The sequence below is a fragment of the Acipenser ruthenus genome, chromosome 2 (assembly GCF_902713425.1).
Source record: "Acipenser ruthenus chromosome 2, fAciRut3.2 maternal haplotype, whole genome shotgun sequence".
Classification (NCBI taxonomy): domain Eukaryota; kingdom Metazoa; phylum Chordata; class Actinopteri; order Acipenseriformes; family Acipenseridae; genus Acipenser; species Acipenser ruthenus.
The window spans coordinates 88,081,770-88,097,756 of NC_081190.1; the positions used below are offsets into that span (position 1 = coordinate 88,081,770).

The window sequence follows — 15,987 nt, forward strand, 5'->3', positions numbered from 1 at the left end:
GTGTTACAGTGTACCACAAAATCACACACAAGATTGTACACTGATAGCAAGTCCATGATTTGAAGCAAAGAAGAACATAATCTTAAACCCAGATTTTAAATTATAGTTTTCTCTTTATTAGGATGCAGAGACAGCTTAACAACTACTAATTAACATTTAAAGGGAGGTAACGATTTGGAAAATAAAAACTGAATAGATCAAGCCCTAATTCTAATGAACTAGTGAATTGCGCGGCATGTATTACTTTACTGTATCCACTATGGCTTGCAAGTTCGATTGCTAGAAATATCAACAGCACAATAATGTGTATACTGCATGATTATTGATTTGTACAGAGATATAATGGCATTTTGTTAAACTGTATTACAGTGTACTGCAGTTTTGATAGACCTAGGCTGACTGAGAAATATGTCCGGATTTGGTCTATGGAAAAGGTGGCAACATTAACTATTTTGTGTACAAAGAAAACATTACAGAAGTGGTATTTTAGTGAAAAGGGAAATACATTTAAAATAAATTGAGCAGTATAAATGTGCATGTGTTTTTTTTTTCTTCTAAATGAGCAAACACCACGATAATTGCAATTATTGCAATTGTTTTTTCACGCAATTGTTATTTTAGACATTTTTTATATCATCCCAACCCTAGGATAGAACAGCTGTTTCAGTACAGCAGTTTCAAATTATTAAAAGTCTCGTGATAAAGGCAAAGTTTAAGCAGTTTCAAATAAAGTTCCATAGCTTACGGATTTGTCCATCATTTGAAGTAAACTCTTTTCTCCCTTTTCTTGTTGTCCCAATGTTAGTTCAATGAATGGCCCTTTTGAAACCAAGCAGGATTAGTCATCCCTTAGATACACATCACCTCCTCTACTCTTTCAGACAAAGGGTCGTAAACCATTTTAACATGCATTCAGTTAAAATACACTTCTGTGAAATAACTTTTCCTAAGTTAGTAATTTTGCTTTGATAATTACAGTTATATTCTCCTGATGTGTTTTCATATAAAGCAGTACCAAATAAAATCATAAACATCCAATATTTATCATTTTAATGAATTAATTGAATAAAAATCATTTTCTGAATGATAAATTACTTAATTTTCAGTGCTTTAAGTAAGGCTTTTAATATACTACATTTTCAATGTTTGTAAATTTACGATTTCACAAGAATATTTGCGTTAAGACAAACCTTAGAGAAAGCTCATGTTAATTTTACTAAACTGAACCATCTCCATTGCCATATGACTCCTTTTTGGACAGTTTTGGTATAGAGCCGTGGTTCCCAAACTGTGGTCCGCAGACCACTTGTGGTCTGTGAGTAAACTAGGTGGTCTACAAACAACTCCCAAAATGTGTTAACACAGGTCTCGCAAAAACACATTTCTACACAATCACACGTTGTGTTACTACTATTACTAAGCAACACAAACAGCTTTAACCACGCGATGTAAAATTATAAGATATGTACAAGTATGTCGTCTGCATTTTTCCCCTTTATCTGTTTTCTTTTATTACGGGTGTGTTTATAAATTTATTACAGCTTCCTTTGATGCAATGCCAAGCATTAACTTTCTAATGTGAAACAATTACTAACTAAATAATTTCATATTATGAAGGCACATTTGTCTTGTCAAAATTATAGACTTCTTTCTTTTAGCCAGCATTATTAAAAAAAAAATCTACAGTACATCTATCATTCACGTAAATGCACATCTTTCTAATCTGTGTTCATTCTACTGCTTGTGTTCATTGTTCAGGAGGGAAAAAAATGTCATTTGGCTGTCCCCGCCTTTTATCTCCTTATAAAAGTAGCGCACTGCATTGAATATTCCTAACTCAGTGGAATGACTAAATTATAACAAACAAAAAAGAAACAAACATTGAAACCACAGTTTTAGTACTTTTCATTTTCAACAACATAAAATATGTGCTACAGTGTTGACAGGGATATAGGAATATACCTAGTATTTCTATATGATGTTGGAGAGGTTAGCTGCATATAGTAACAGAAGTTAATGTAAAACAAAAAGGCTGTATTTGTAGCTTGACTTGTGAACTGTACCGTAGTGTGAATGATCGATTTCAGCTCCATGTTATTGTAAGGAGTGAAAATAGCCAGGTGGGGATGAACATTGTGTTTCCCAGGGTTCATATCGTGTCCATCTCCCCAGGTGTATTATGGGGTACTCCATTGGACAAATTAAGAGCCCTATAAAGACAAGCTGTTGGAAGGCAGAGGAGAGAGAACCAGCACAGAAGGGAGAGAACCAGCGCAGAAGGGAGAGAACCAGCGCAGAGAAACCAAACAGGCGCTGCGGAGAGTTTGGAGTGGACGGCCGTGAACCAGCCAACCTACCAGACTGTCAGAGAGAGAAAGACGGGGATCAAGAGATGGAGGAAAGGAAGGGAAAAGCTGGCCAGAGGCCAGGAGCGAGCAGCGTGGGGGAGCTGATGCTGCTGCAAGAGAGAGAGCGAGAAGGAGAGTAGCCAGTGTGGTGGAGCGAACTGCAATGATTAAAAAGGGAAAGTATATGGGATTAATTTGCACAGTACCTGTGGTGAATGACTGCTTAGCAACTAATCTGGCCAGTGTGGTAACAACATTGTTGGGTTTGATTCGGGACACTAATTTACGCTGTGCAGTGGCACAAGCTTTAATTGTGCTTGTTTTAAGCTCCTCTTTGTGTTCGCTGACGGGGGAGAAGACGAGAAGACAGGGGAGTAGACCAGCCCTACGAGAGGGGGGCGGCACGGAAAAGAAGCGGTGCGCTGCACCTCAACGCTGGGCTAAATGCCTCCTAAGCTAAGTATCAGTGGCTTGCTGGAAAGGCAGACTAACTGAGGCTTTAGCCAAATAGAGGTGCAGCATGTACATAATTTATTAGATGCATTGCACCAGGCCGTACCTACCTGCATTGAAGGCTGTGTTGTGTTCCAATTCTTTGCAGAGAGGCCGCGCCATGAGGGGGAGCTGGATCAGCTGGGACAGGCTGCAACGCGAGAGGAGGAGCCATCGAATACTACAGGAGACACAACAAAGCCAGCCATGATAGGGCTGTGAGGAGGAGAAGAAAGTGGAATTGTGCGGGACTGACACAACAAAGTCAACCACGATAGGGCTGTGAGGAGGAGAAGAAAGTGGAATTGTGCGGGACTGATTTTCTAGACTTCTTGTCAGAGTTGTTTTAGGAATAAAGATTCAATGGGTATACTCTTATTTAAGCAAATATAAATTGTACTTTTTATGCTACAGTGTTTGTGTACAGGGGCTAATTTGGCAGGTGTTTCTGTTTTTAACACTGCACAAATTACACAATTTCACAACGAAGCCTCAGGAGTGTTGCCTCTAAAGCATAGGTCTCCAACCCTGGTCCTGGAGAGCTACTGTGGCTGCTAGTTTTCATTTCAACCAATCTCTCAGTTACTTAATTGAACCAATTATTGGCTTAATTAGTCAAGATTAACAGGTGTTCCAGATCTTTAGCCACTGATGACTTAAAGACACCAATAAAACCTGCTGGATAGGGGCTCTCCAGGACCAGGGTTGGAGACCCCTGCTCTAAAGGGACATTCTGAAGATCAGACTGCTGCAGACATCCACCCCCAATTTCCCTAAAGACATTGGAGGCTGTTACATATCTCTACAGAACACGTTGCAGATTGATCATGTAAAATCTGTGCCTCTATTGGCAGCATCATGGCAGATGTTTATATATTTATATATATTTACATGTCTTAATAATATCTTTATTATTTTAAATCTAGTGGTTTGAGACATATATTCTGATGTACAGATCACAGCTTCAGCTCATTCACTTATTTGACCCCACAGGGGAAATATCTGGTACATAGTGGAAGCGGCTGTATGTGTGTACTGTACATTAGGGATGCAGTGGTTATGATTTTCCCAAACTGAAGCTGAACTAAAACCGACATTTCCATAACATTCATAACCGAACAATACCAAAATCACATTTTTTTGTGTATAATTAAAAAGCGTCAGTGATCTCAGCACTAAGCCGGCTGCATTTTTCTGCATGTAGATAGTTCACATTAACATTCCTTAATAATTTTAATATAGTAACATTAGTCAAAAGTTATGACAAGAGGGTAAGTATGTTTAACCAAAGGGTCTAGTGATGATACTTTGGTTTTGTTTTCCCCTACAGATTGGCAGAACTCTTTGCCTTTTTTTAACTCCTACTGAACGTAAATGCTCACAGCTTTGCAGAGCAGAATTATCCTTCAGATGTGATTCCAGTCTCTGCGCAGGTAGGATTTTTTTTTTAAATGACAAATAACTCAAGATTGTATTCAGAATATAAGTAGACTTTGAAAACTCAGTTTACCAAAAAGCTTGGAAGTTTTAAATTCATCTGCTTTCCTCACTTTAAACACGGCAGGAAGAATTAACAGGAGATGGATGGGCAGCTACCCATCGATCAGAATGGATCAGGAAGAACAATACTTGACAGGGATGATAAATGTAGAAGGATCTGTGTGCTCAGATCTCTGTTCCAACTGCAAATCTAAAAATGTGTGTAGCAAGCCAATATACCAAATCTGTCTGTTTAGAAAAGTGCTGCAGCAACAATATTTGAAAAGAAATACTGGCTACTTTACACTAACTGCAAAGAACATTTTTATCTGTATAAAGTACAGAGCACGTATTGATTTGAAGGTTGTTTCTGTGTGTTGCTAGAAATAAATTAAATATATTTTATTTCTGTTTAATTTAGATATCTCAATACATCTAAATAAGCAAGTATGTATATCTGAGCAATGACCATCATGTCTTCAGATATATACAAGAGTGCTGAGATAGTGAGTGTTACTTATTTTCAAAGAATGCAAAGTCTGGAGAGCAGCATTTCTTGACAGCAGTGTGGAGTAGTGGTTAGGGCTCCGGACTCTTGACCTGGAAGGTCGTGGGTTCAATCCCAGGTGGGGGACACTGCTGCTGTACCCTTGAGCAAGGTACTTTACCTAGATTGCTCTAGTAAAAACCCAACTGTATGAATGGGTAATTGTTTGTAAAAATAATGTGTAAAAAATAATGTAATTGTATGTAAAAATAATGTGATACCTTGTAACAATTGGATAAGGGCGTCTGCTGAGAAATAAATAAATAATAATAATATTTTACTCAATTTAAATCCATCTCACATGTCTGGTGGTACCACAAATAATATTAATTTTACTAGCAGTGCAGAACTCTCCGGGGACATTTGTTTTTGTTTGACCCCAATAAATGGTTTTCTTCCTTTTTTAACTCCCCAACTGCTACTGTTGTATATGTTAATTAAAAATCCTAGGGTACCACATCCATTTTAACCATCAATTATATATATGTATATTTTTTTTTAAGTCTGTGATTGTAACTGAAGTCACGTGTGCTTATGCTCCTACTTGCTGGTTGGAATCCGTGCTGCTTGCTGAATCAGCATCGAAATAGGTAAGTGGATTTCAGTTAATTTGATAGTTAAAATCACTGTCTGGTTAGGTAACTAGCCTGCAAAATTGTAATTCATTTATCCAAACTGTGCTGGGCTGTGTTGAATTGTGAGGTTGATGAGAATATTGTGTTAAGTATACAGCTCTAGGCCTAAAGGATAGTATAACTTGGCAAACAGTGTCTTAGAACGCCAGCAGTTCTAAGCGCCAGGTGTTGAAGGGCTACACGTCTAAGGGCAGTCTCAGCTGTGGCAGTCTGAGTGAGGACAGGTGGAGCAAGTAATGTATAGTGAGGGTTATGTAGTGTAGCAGGTTCCTGGAGTGGGACGCCTCGTTCAGTAAGGCTAGCGCTTGCCCTGTGTGGCACCTTTTATTTGTAGTTTTTGTACTGTGTTTGATTTTGCCTTTTGTAGTCTTATGTATGTGTCCTCTGTGTGTTACCATCATTGGTAGCGTCACATAACCCGTTTGTTTACTTTCTGTTTTGTGGTTAATAAATCCTGCGTACCTGTGCTGGTGTTACCCACACATGTGCCACGAGTACCTTGTCACAATACCGTTTAAATGTTGATCAATGTGAAGGAATCTTCATAAAAGTACGATATATTGATGTTCAATTCAAATTTGCAGTTTTGTCATTATTCTGATACAGAAAAATGCCAAACCCTATTATAGTGAACACCCTGATATAATGAACATTTCTCCAGGTCCCATGGGGGTTCATTATAGTGAAGTTAGCCTGCATTCTCCTGCATCCAGCCATCGATAAATCCACCTCCCATTCATCCTCCTCTCTTACCTGCCATGATTTCTCCTCTTTCTTTCGCAACAAAAATTGACACAATTTATTCTATGCCGTCCTGCCACAAACCCAGTATGGTACTTGACCACCTTGACTCCCCTCCGATTGCCCCTCCTGCTCTCTCTTCCTTTTCTCCTCTTTCCATTACTGATGTCTCTAGCCTATTGTTGAAATCAACTACTGCCACGTGCCCCTTGGACCCCTGGCCAACAAACCTTGTCCGTCTCTGTGCTTCTGACCTTGCTCCTTCCATTATGCACACTCTCAACCTGTCCCTAGTTTCAGGCCTGGTTCCTGCTGCCCTCAGTGCTCAAAAAACCCTCCCTTGACCCGGCTTACCTAACTTCTGTCCCATATCCAATTTCCCTTTTCTCTCCAAAACTCTTGAAAGGGCTGTAGCCAGCCAGCTGATGAAACATCTCACAGACAACAATCTGCTTGAATCTCTGCAGTATGGCTTCCGGCCGCATCACAGTATTGAAACTGCTCTGCTCCGGATTGTAAATGATCTTCTGCTTAATGCTGATACTGCTGCTCCCTCTGTTCTTGTCCTCCTCGACCTAACTGCTGCTTTTGTTACCATAGGTCATAGCATTCTTCTTGACCGCCTTCAGAAGTATGCTGGGATCTCTGGAACCTGTCTCTCCTGGCAGTCCTCTTACCTATCTGGATGCATGCAGTTTGTTTTCTATGATGGAAGCAGTGCTGACGCAAACCTGGTCATTTGCGGTGTCCCTTAAGGGTCTGTTCTTGGGCCTCTTCAACATCTACATGCTTCCCTTAGGTCACCTCATCCACCAACATAGCCTCATGTTTCACTCCTATGCAGATGACACCCAGCTCTACCTAAAACTAGACCCTGGATGTCCCTCTGCCATGGTCCGGCTCTCAGCTTGCATCCAAAACATCGAGGCCTGGATGTCTGACAAGTTTCTTCAGCTCAACACCAACAAATCTGAACTACACTTAGTAGGATCGAAAACTCAACTCAATCTCAATATTGCTGCCTTGAACCTTGGAAACTGTCTGCTGCTGCCTTCCCCCACTGTACGAAGCCTTGGTGTAGTACTGGATAGTAACCTTGTAACGGTTGCTGTTTTGGGGTGCCAGGTTGACAATTATGACTACCAAAAATATTAAATGCAACTCACTACTAGTACTCAGTCCAATCGACAGGCCCAAACCCCACTCACAAACAATTCCAAACCAGGGTAACATGGAATTAAACTTACGTGCCTTATTATTGTGGCAATGTGCCCCGCCCCCGTGTGCATTTCTATGTTGTATGTTGCGTGTGTTAATGTTGGTGTATTGTAGTTGGATGCACGGGATATAAATGGGTGTGTGCAGCACGAGTTATTTAAAATGTATAGTTGTATTTAAGCATGAGGATTGCACATCACTTCACGTGCATTTAAAGTATTCAATATGTGAGCACGAGGTTGCACATAATTAATTCACGTGCTGGGATTCAAGTGAATAATTAATTAGTAATTGAATCCCGGCACAACAGTATATATAGATGCACGTTTCACTCACTCGGGGTTGTGTGTTCGGTGAGTGGAGAACGGGTGTGGAGAGGAGGTAAAATAAACAAAAAGAATAATAAAAATAATAATAAGTGTTTAAACTCACCGTGTTTGTTTGTCTGTGCATCCACCGTTTGTTTAAGTGTTAATCCGTTTTGTTTGTCTATTTACTTTGGCCAACGCACCGTTTTGTTTGTTCAGTCTGTGTTTTCTGTTTTGTACAACCTTTTCATTTACAATAAACCGGCGCAAGCAAGCGCCTTCATCATTTCACCGTCCTGTGTGTGTTTCCTTTCCTGTGTCTGATGTAATCACTCAGCCAGCCGTGTGACAAGCACCCATTAAGTTTTTATAATTCTCAAGGTATAGAAAAAAGTGACAAGACCAGTATTTAACATGTATTTTCAATATTTGATCAGCTTACTTGGATTCAAAACAAAAAACACTTTAAGAAAAAAACCACACTGTAGCATAGGATAGTATTCTTATGCCTGTAATGCATTAGATTCTCATTTCAATAATATATATAGTATTATTCAATACAGTGCAATATAGTACCCAATATTATATATAGTATTCAATACATAGTAGTAGTATTATTCAATAAATTATATAGGCTAGTATCAATAGAAATATGTTCTCTCTCTCTCTCTCTCTCTCTCTCTCTCTCTCTCTCTCTCTCTCTCTCTCTCTCTCTCTCTCTCTCGTCAATGCAAATAAATGCACAAATACAGCAGCAGCAGTTGGAAAACACATCTATTAGTCCTTTATGAAAGTTCAATCCATGGCAGTTCATCAGTTTATCACTTTCCTGCAATGTTCTTTATAAGCAACAGCAGTTCAATAAACAAAGGAAGTATACAACCTGATCAAAGCAGTCCTGAATGCCAATTGATTTCTCTCCAAATATAGTTATGCATTTACGAATCTGCTTTCTTTGTTCTCCAACACAAACTTTAAAATAAAGTAGACAATAGCTTTATATCCTACAGCTCACACAGTGCAATACAGCAAAGCACATCACTTTCTTGGATCCACAGTTGCATCTCTATCTGGCCCGTCAGTAGCTTCCATCTCGCAATACAAAAAAGGTAAGAAGGAAACCATGCTGCTTTGTGTCTCCCATCACCCTCAGCATATCTCTCTCGCTCACTCGCCCCTCTCTTCCTCTCACGGCCTCGCTCTCTCTCCAACCTGCTCTCTCCTCAACTCTCTGAAGACCGGGTTTATAAAGTTTTTTTTTCTTTTAATTGACACTTAAAGGTACAGTCTGGCTTTAGTGATTTTACTAAGCGAGTCGCCATAACCTCTCTTTTGATGCCCAAATCTCCTCTGTAGTCAAATCCTCCTACTACCACCCCCGAAACATCTCAAAGGTCCGTCCCTGCTTTTCTCTCCCGGATGCAGTGATACTCTGCCATGCATTCATCTGTTCTCGACTCGACCACTGCAACTCTCTATGGTGGTCTTCCGTCACGCACCATAAACCGATTACAGCTGGTTCAAAATGCCGCTGCTAGGATCCTTACCACATGTAAAAAACATGATCACATTACCCTCTGTCTTGCCCAGCTGCACTGGCTTTCTCCTGCTTGCCTACAAGGCCCTTCATCACACAGGTCCAGAGTATCTCTCCAACCTGCTGACCCGCTTTGTCCCTGCACGCAAGCTGAGGTCCTCTGACTCAGGCTTGCTTGTTATACCCAAGCAAAAGTGCACCACACTCGGAGAGCGCTCTTTTAGCTTCATGGCGCCAAATCTCTGGAACTCTCTCCCAACCTTAGTTCGTGTAGCTCCCAGTCGCTCGCTTGAAATCAACTCTCAAGACCCACTTGATCTCTCTTGCTTTCAAAGCTCTTTAAGCCTGATATCTGTTATTAGCTGTTGTCTAAATTGCTATTTCAGGTTTTTCACTCCATCTTATTCGTATGATTCTGTATGACACATGCAGTCACAATGTTTAGAATATACATCCTAGCCTTTTATTTAATGTATTATGCCTGTATTAAATGTATTTGCATTGGTTTTTTTTTACTGTTTGTATTTAATGTACAATGCCCTGTATTTCACTGTATTTAATGTATTAGGCATTGTTCCTCACTATCTTGTAAAGCGCTTTGTGATGGTGGTCCACTATGAAAGGCACTATATAAAATAAATATTGATTGATTGATTGATTGATTGGTGCAAATACAGTGCTGCACTTTATAATGCTGTGGTTAAGAGACTGCTGTTTGTATTCCACGTAATAATGAAAATGCTAGTGCAATTAAAAACAAGTTATGCACTTTATAACAGGGGAGCTCAGTAATAAGAACATAAGAACACAAGAAAGTTTACAAACGAGAGGAGGCCATTCGACCCATCTTGCTCGTTTGGTTGTTAGTACTTATTAATCCCAGAATCTCATCAAGCAGCTTCTTGAAGTATCCCAGGGTGTCAGCTTCAAAAACATTACAGGGGAGTTGGTTCCAGACCCTCACAATTCTCTGTGTAAAAAAGTGCCTCCTGTTCTGAATGCCCCTTTATGTAATCTCCATTTGTGACCCCTTGTCCTTGTTTCTTTTTTCAGGTCGAAAAAGTCCCCTGGGTCGACATTGTCACTACCTTTTAGAATTTTGAATGCTGAAAAATGTGACATTTCAGAATCTAATATTAAATACTGTACTACTATTATGGCTTCCGGTAGACTTTTGCAATATCATTTTGTAGTTTCTTTGATTGCATGATGTTAAATAAAATATCTAAATGATGTTATGCAAAACTTTTGGCCATGGTTATCTCAGCAGCCATCTTTCTTCTCAGGATTCCACTGGCAGTTTTGTTTGGCCCTTTCATCAAGTGCTGTATCCCCCTTATCCAACCACAGATATTGATGTAGACGTCAATACCGTAAAACAGATGGCACCTTGTCATGAGCACATTTTTAACCAGCGGCGCTACATGGTAACTAAGCTTACAGCACTTTGTCTGATGAAGAGATGGCTCCTGATACAATTATACATGCAAATGAAACTTTCACTCCAGATTTGTATGTAATCTAGAAATTTTTTACCATTTACATAATAGATATAAAAGAACGCTTAATTGTTATTTACAAAGATTGCAAATCCTGTGATAAGCTAGTAAATATTTTGCACCATTTTTACAAGCGATGGTCAACATTTTGTTTTAATGCAGCTCCACCTTCAACAACTGCATGCATGTTTTTATTATTATTTAAATAAGCACATAAATTACCAGTATTCTTTTTTTTCCAGATATTCGCATACTGAGGTGCTTGCAAAGTATTCATTCATCATTTAGTCATTGAAACAGAAAAGGGTTAATGACAAAGCAACTTTTTGCAATAAAAAGAAACACATTTTTCTGGGCTTTTCTTAGTTACTCGTACTGATTAAGAAACCACACTCCTGCTGACCTACTGTATCAAGGGACCGAGCTCCTTTATTATAGCACATCCTCAAATGGGGTTGAAAATTGACCTGTGAGGGCGCTAAGTAAAGGGAACAGAGTACCCTGGACTGTTTGGCCTGACACTTCATTCCTAGGGTTAAAAGGAAGTTGATCATTTAGAAAGGGGGCATTCGGTGCATTAACTCATCGACCTGGAAGGGAAATGATGTGGCAGCCGTGGATTGGAGGAGCGACTGCAATCGTTTACCACAGGGTCATGTATGATGGTATAAATAGGGGTTGAAGCGACGTAATCTGTTCCTTCATTTTGGTTAGAGAACAACCTGGAAGGACCTGTGATTTGTGTAAATGTATCGTGAGTGTTTGTTTGTTTGTCTCTAATTGTGTCTGGTTATTAGTAGACAGCTAACACGTTCCGGAGCGTACGCCAAGGGCCAGTACAAACCCTGAACAGCGCTGCACTTGTATCACGGATAAACTGTATTTGCACCACGAGCACAAATTCAGTCACTAACGGACTTGTGTATGTGTTTTGTGTTTCGTATGGGTGTATAAAGAACGGGACTATTATTTCGGGACAAACATGGGGATTACAATTTAAGTGATACACGCCGCTGTATTACTTAGCATCATTTATTGTTTACTGTTTGTTTTGCCGTCAGGCACTGGATATACAAAACTCATTAAACAACATTGCACCTGGATTATAATTATCTGTCTGTTCTTTGATCATCCGCACCTGCACACTGTTAACCACTTTACCACATCCCTCTATATTAGCAGTTAGTTTGTCTGCTTGTGGGCTGCGTGTCGTTACAACTCTGCAGTTTTTTGGTTTTGTTTGTATAGCTTTAAATGACATTTTAAGGTTTTAAGATTTTTGTTTTGAATGTACATGAATGTGCTTCAGGATGTAATGCATAAAGACACTCTGGTGAAATCCTTCTTGGATCAGAAATAAAGTCAATTTTTTAGGTAGCTTTAAACCCCTAAGCGGTCTGGTTAAAATAGTTCTTCACATTTAAGGAAATGCAGAAATTCATGTGTCAAATAAGTATACAGTTCATAGAGTATCTTATTTGTCATTGTATGCTATTTCTTTAAAGCTGCTATAAGGATACAACACAATTATTTGTTGTCATTGCCCTCTGGTGGTTTCTATTAGGATTGACACCATAGTTTTGTGACACACTGTAGACCCCCTGCTGTATGTAGATGTCAAAATGTAAGTGTGACCAGGTTCCTCCATATACTCCTAGATTCTGAAAGCAGTGTTTGAAGCTCAGTTGCTTAACCTTGTCAGATAAAATGTCAAATGTTTCAGCTGTAAAAAGACCTGGAAATCCAATCATTCATGGTTGTTTTTCTTTGGGAAAAATGCTTCTTGCTAAATTTAGTTCGCTGCAAGCTATCCAAGATTATCAAGTCCCTGCACAGACTAATTATGTTGCAGTTCTTAGTTGATAGTAAGCATGCAAGGGAAACCTAAAGCTAAATATACAGTTTCTTCTTTCGGTTGTCCGATTTGAGGCAGTAAACCGGAACTTGGCATTGCTAGCGGTTGCTATAAAATGTTGTTCCGACAACCTATGATAACATAAATATTCTGTTATCAATATATTTAAAAAATATATGAACATTAAACTACATTTTCAAAAAGCCTAAAACAAATCTTTGACACAAACATTGAATTTGTTCCAAAAAACTTGTCACCCTCAGACTCCCCCTCTGAAGTTCGTGTGAGCCTGTCAGCCAGTTTTGAAATAACTTTGTGTTAAGTACACCACCAGTTTTATCGTCGTCCAGGAATTTTACTAAGCTATAAACTGTTTTTTCAGGTCTTTCAGTTAAAGCCTGGATTGTCCCTCAGAAGCACTTTCCTTGCTCAATTTCGGCTTGTCTTTCATAGAAAAGCACTAACACTGATAAAGTACATCGAGGATGAAACGTAAGTTACAAAATAAATCTAACTCATACTTAGTTTAAAACACTACATGCAGTTTGAAGGGTAAATCTTTTTTTTTTCCTTTTTTTAAATGTCTAGACAAAAGGGAAAGATCTGACAGTGGAAGGAGATCTCAGTATTGTCATGGCCTTGGCTGAAAAGCTGAAAGCTGGCCTACAGTCATTTGTGTTTGGAAAGTTTTTTTTTTTTACTAGCGTGCAGGAAGAAGATGTCTTAATGAGTGTTTAATATTCCACGTTAGTGTTTACATATATATATATATATATATATATATATATATTTATTGTGAGCCATCTCACAGGCCAATCCGCAGGGGGTGCACATGGTGGGCCGGAGAGACGCTGACAGGACCCAGCAAACAGCACAGGAGGGATCACTGGCAGCTCTGGAACCAGCCTGCAATGATCAGGAGGAGATAAGTGGGCTATGGGCTACAGGTGCTCATATTTAGGGACGTTAATTAAGGTGAATAGATTAGTGATTGCCTCAATTGGCCAGCACCTGTAGCCGATGCAGTTAACAAGCATCTCCTCCAGCCCAGTGATATAAAAAGGCTGAGCAGTCACTAGACAGGGGATTGTTACTGAGGAAAGAAGGACAGTGCTGTGTTGGAACCGTTTGTTTGTCTGTCTTGAGAATAGTTTTTTTTTCTTTTTAACTACTTCTGTGCAAGATATTTTTTTTTTGTTTTCCGTTTGATGTCCTTCAACCTGGAAAAGACCCAAAATAAAAGCACACGGATCAACCAAACCTGTGTTCGCCTCTGTGATTAATTCCACATTAAAAAGTGGTGCCTGCATTCAGCAAGCCTACAATATATATATATATATATATATATATATATATATATATATATATATATATATATATATATAGGGTTAGTTTTAAAATGAGTTTTAGCATGCTGTCCTCTATAGAACTAGTAAACAGACATTTTTATTTTATTTTTAAATTAGTATTGTATTTTTTTTAGCTACAACTTAAATGCTCTTGTATAATGTTTAGTGCATTTAAGGAAGAGTGATGAAAAAGAGGAGTTCTACAGGTGCTGCCTGAAGAGGTGAGTTTTGAGGAGGTGCCGGAAGGTGGTCGGGGACTGGGCAGTCCTGACATCTGTAAGAAGGTCATTCCACCGCTGCAGGCTCTGGAGGCAGGGGAGCGTAAAGGAGCTAGAGCCAGTTCTAGTGCAGGAGGAGCGGAGAGGTCGGGTGGGGGTGTAGGGAGAGATGAGAGTCTGGAGGTAGCTGGGTGCAGTCTGGTCAAGGCATCTGTAGGCTAGTACAAGAGTCTTGAATTGGACGTGAGCGGTGATCGGGAGCCAGTGGAGTGAGTGGAGCAGTGGAGTTGCGTGTTAGAACTTAATGTGGAAAAATGTAACTTAGGAAAACCTGAAACTGTACAGACACTAATCCATGTTCATTGGATAGACATTTTCTCATATGGCCAATATCATGATATTAGTGAAATATAATATGCCACCTCAGTGCTGTGTTACATATGCAGTGGTGCTGGTCATGCTGCAGGATTGCTTGCTTTGGCAGATTTGTGATGCAGGCAGTCATTTCCTGGAAATTTTGTCGAGCTACCAGATGGAAGTGAAATATAAAACACTGTATCGGGCAAAGCAGTAAATCACCCTCTTAAATTCAGTATGCAACACGAGAAGCCATTTGCGAGATCCTGCTGGCAAAGGTCAGGCTTAAACTGGTATTTAGTAACTTCTTGCTACACTTGACTTTTAATAAGAGTACTGCTGAAAAGTACAATTTTGTTGAATACAGAAATGGAAACATACTACGTTATGCACCTCAAGTAGGATTCGATACATGCATATTAAATGTGCTTTGAATGTTTGTTCTGTTATTTTAAAACCTGTGAAGTGTCATACTTGACAAATTGAATAATACAAATTAAAACATGCATACATATTTCATTGTCTCTGAACCCTTTTATCTTGTGATATAAATAAAAATTTGGACAATTAAATACTTAATAGCATAGTTTTTTTTTTTAGTGGTTCAATCAACTAGGCGTTTATTACTATATCGTTTTTGTGTTACTGTGTTATATATCTTTAACCTACATATTCCTTTTATTCAGAACAAAGAAGGCAACAATAAAATAATGTGAAAAATAAATAATCTGCATTGTCCAGCACTGCATCAGTAAAAAAGCTACAAAATAAGTTAATCTATCTAGAAGGGAAATGGTGGCAAAAAACACATATATCCCCCATACTTCTGTTGTTAAAGTTACTCCATCAAACCTGACTGAACAATGAGACCCACAACATGATCCTTAGACCCTGTTCCCACTTTTCTATTTAGATCTAGCTTTTCAGTTCTCTGCCCATTGGTAATAAAATACTCCTTGTGTTCTGGAGTTGTGCCTTCTGAGTTTAAACTAGCTGCTGTCAAACCCTTGCTAAAAAAACAAAATTTAGATTGTAAAGTTTTATGTAATTACAGGACTATTTCTAATCTGCCCATTTGGTATCATTTTTGGAGCATGTGGTACCTTTTCAATTGAGGCTACAACTTGTTTAAAATAACTACTTGATATGATAAATTAAGTGTTTCATTATCAGATCTTTATCAAGCATTTTTTTTGTAGGCCATTCGATTTGAAAATAAATATAAAATAATAATACAAACAAAAGGATGTTTTCAGTTTTATTTCTGTTAAAAAATATATATATATATATATATATATATATATATATATATATATATACACCTGTAAAATACACCTTAATAATTCCAAGTTAAAAGATGTAAAAGTAAAAAAATAGAGACCTGGTTGGAAAACTATAGACAAA

The 15,987-nt window shown here is 38.7% G+C and overlaps 1 long non-coding RNA gene and 1 pseudogene across 1 annotated transcript; both read left to right on the forward strand.

Annotated features, from left to right (window-relative positions):
* Positions 1-2,179: 2,179 nt before the first annotated feature.
* On the forward strand, positions 2,180-5,424 carry LOC131701984 (uncharacterized). Its single transcript, XR_009309222.1, has 3 exons — positions 2,180-3,207; positions 4,171-4,273; positions 4,405-5,424. It is a non-coding gene; the product is annotated as an uncharacterized LOC131701984 (long non-coding RNA).
* Positions 5,425-10,475: 5,051 nt separating this feature from the next.
* On the forward strand, positions 10,476-13,397 carry LOC117409105 (guanine nucleotide exchange factor C9orf72-like; annotated as a pseudogene).
* The last annotated feature ends 2,590 nt before the right edge of the window (positions 13,398-15,987 follow it).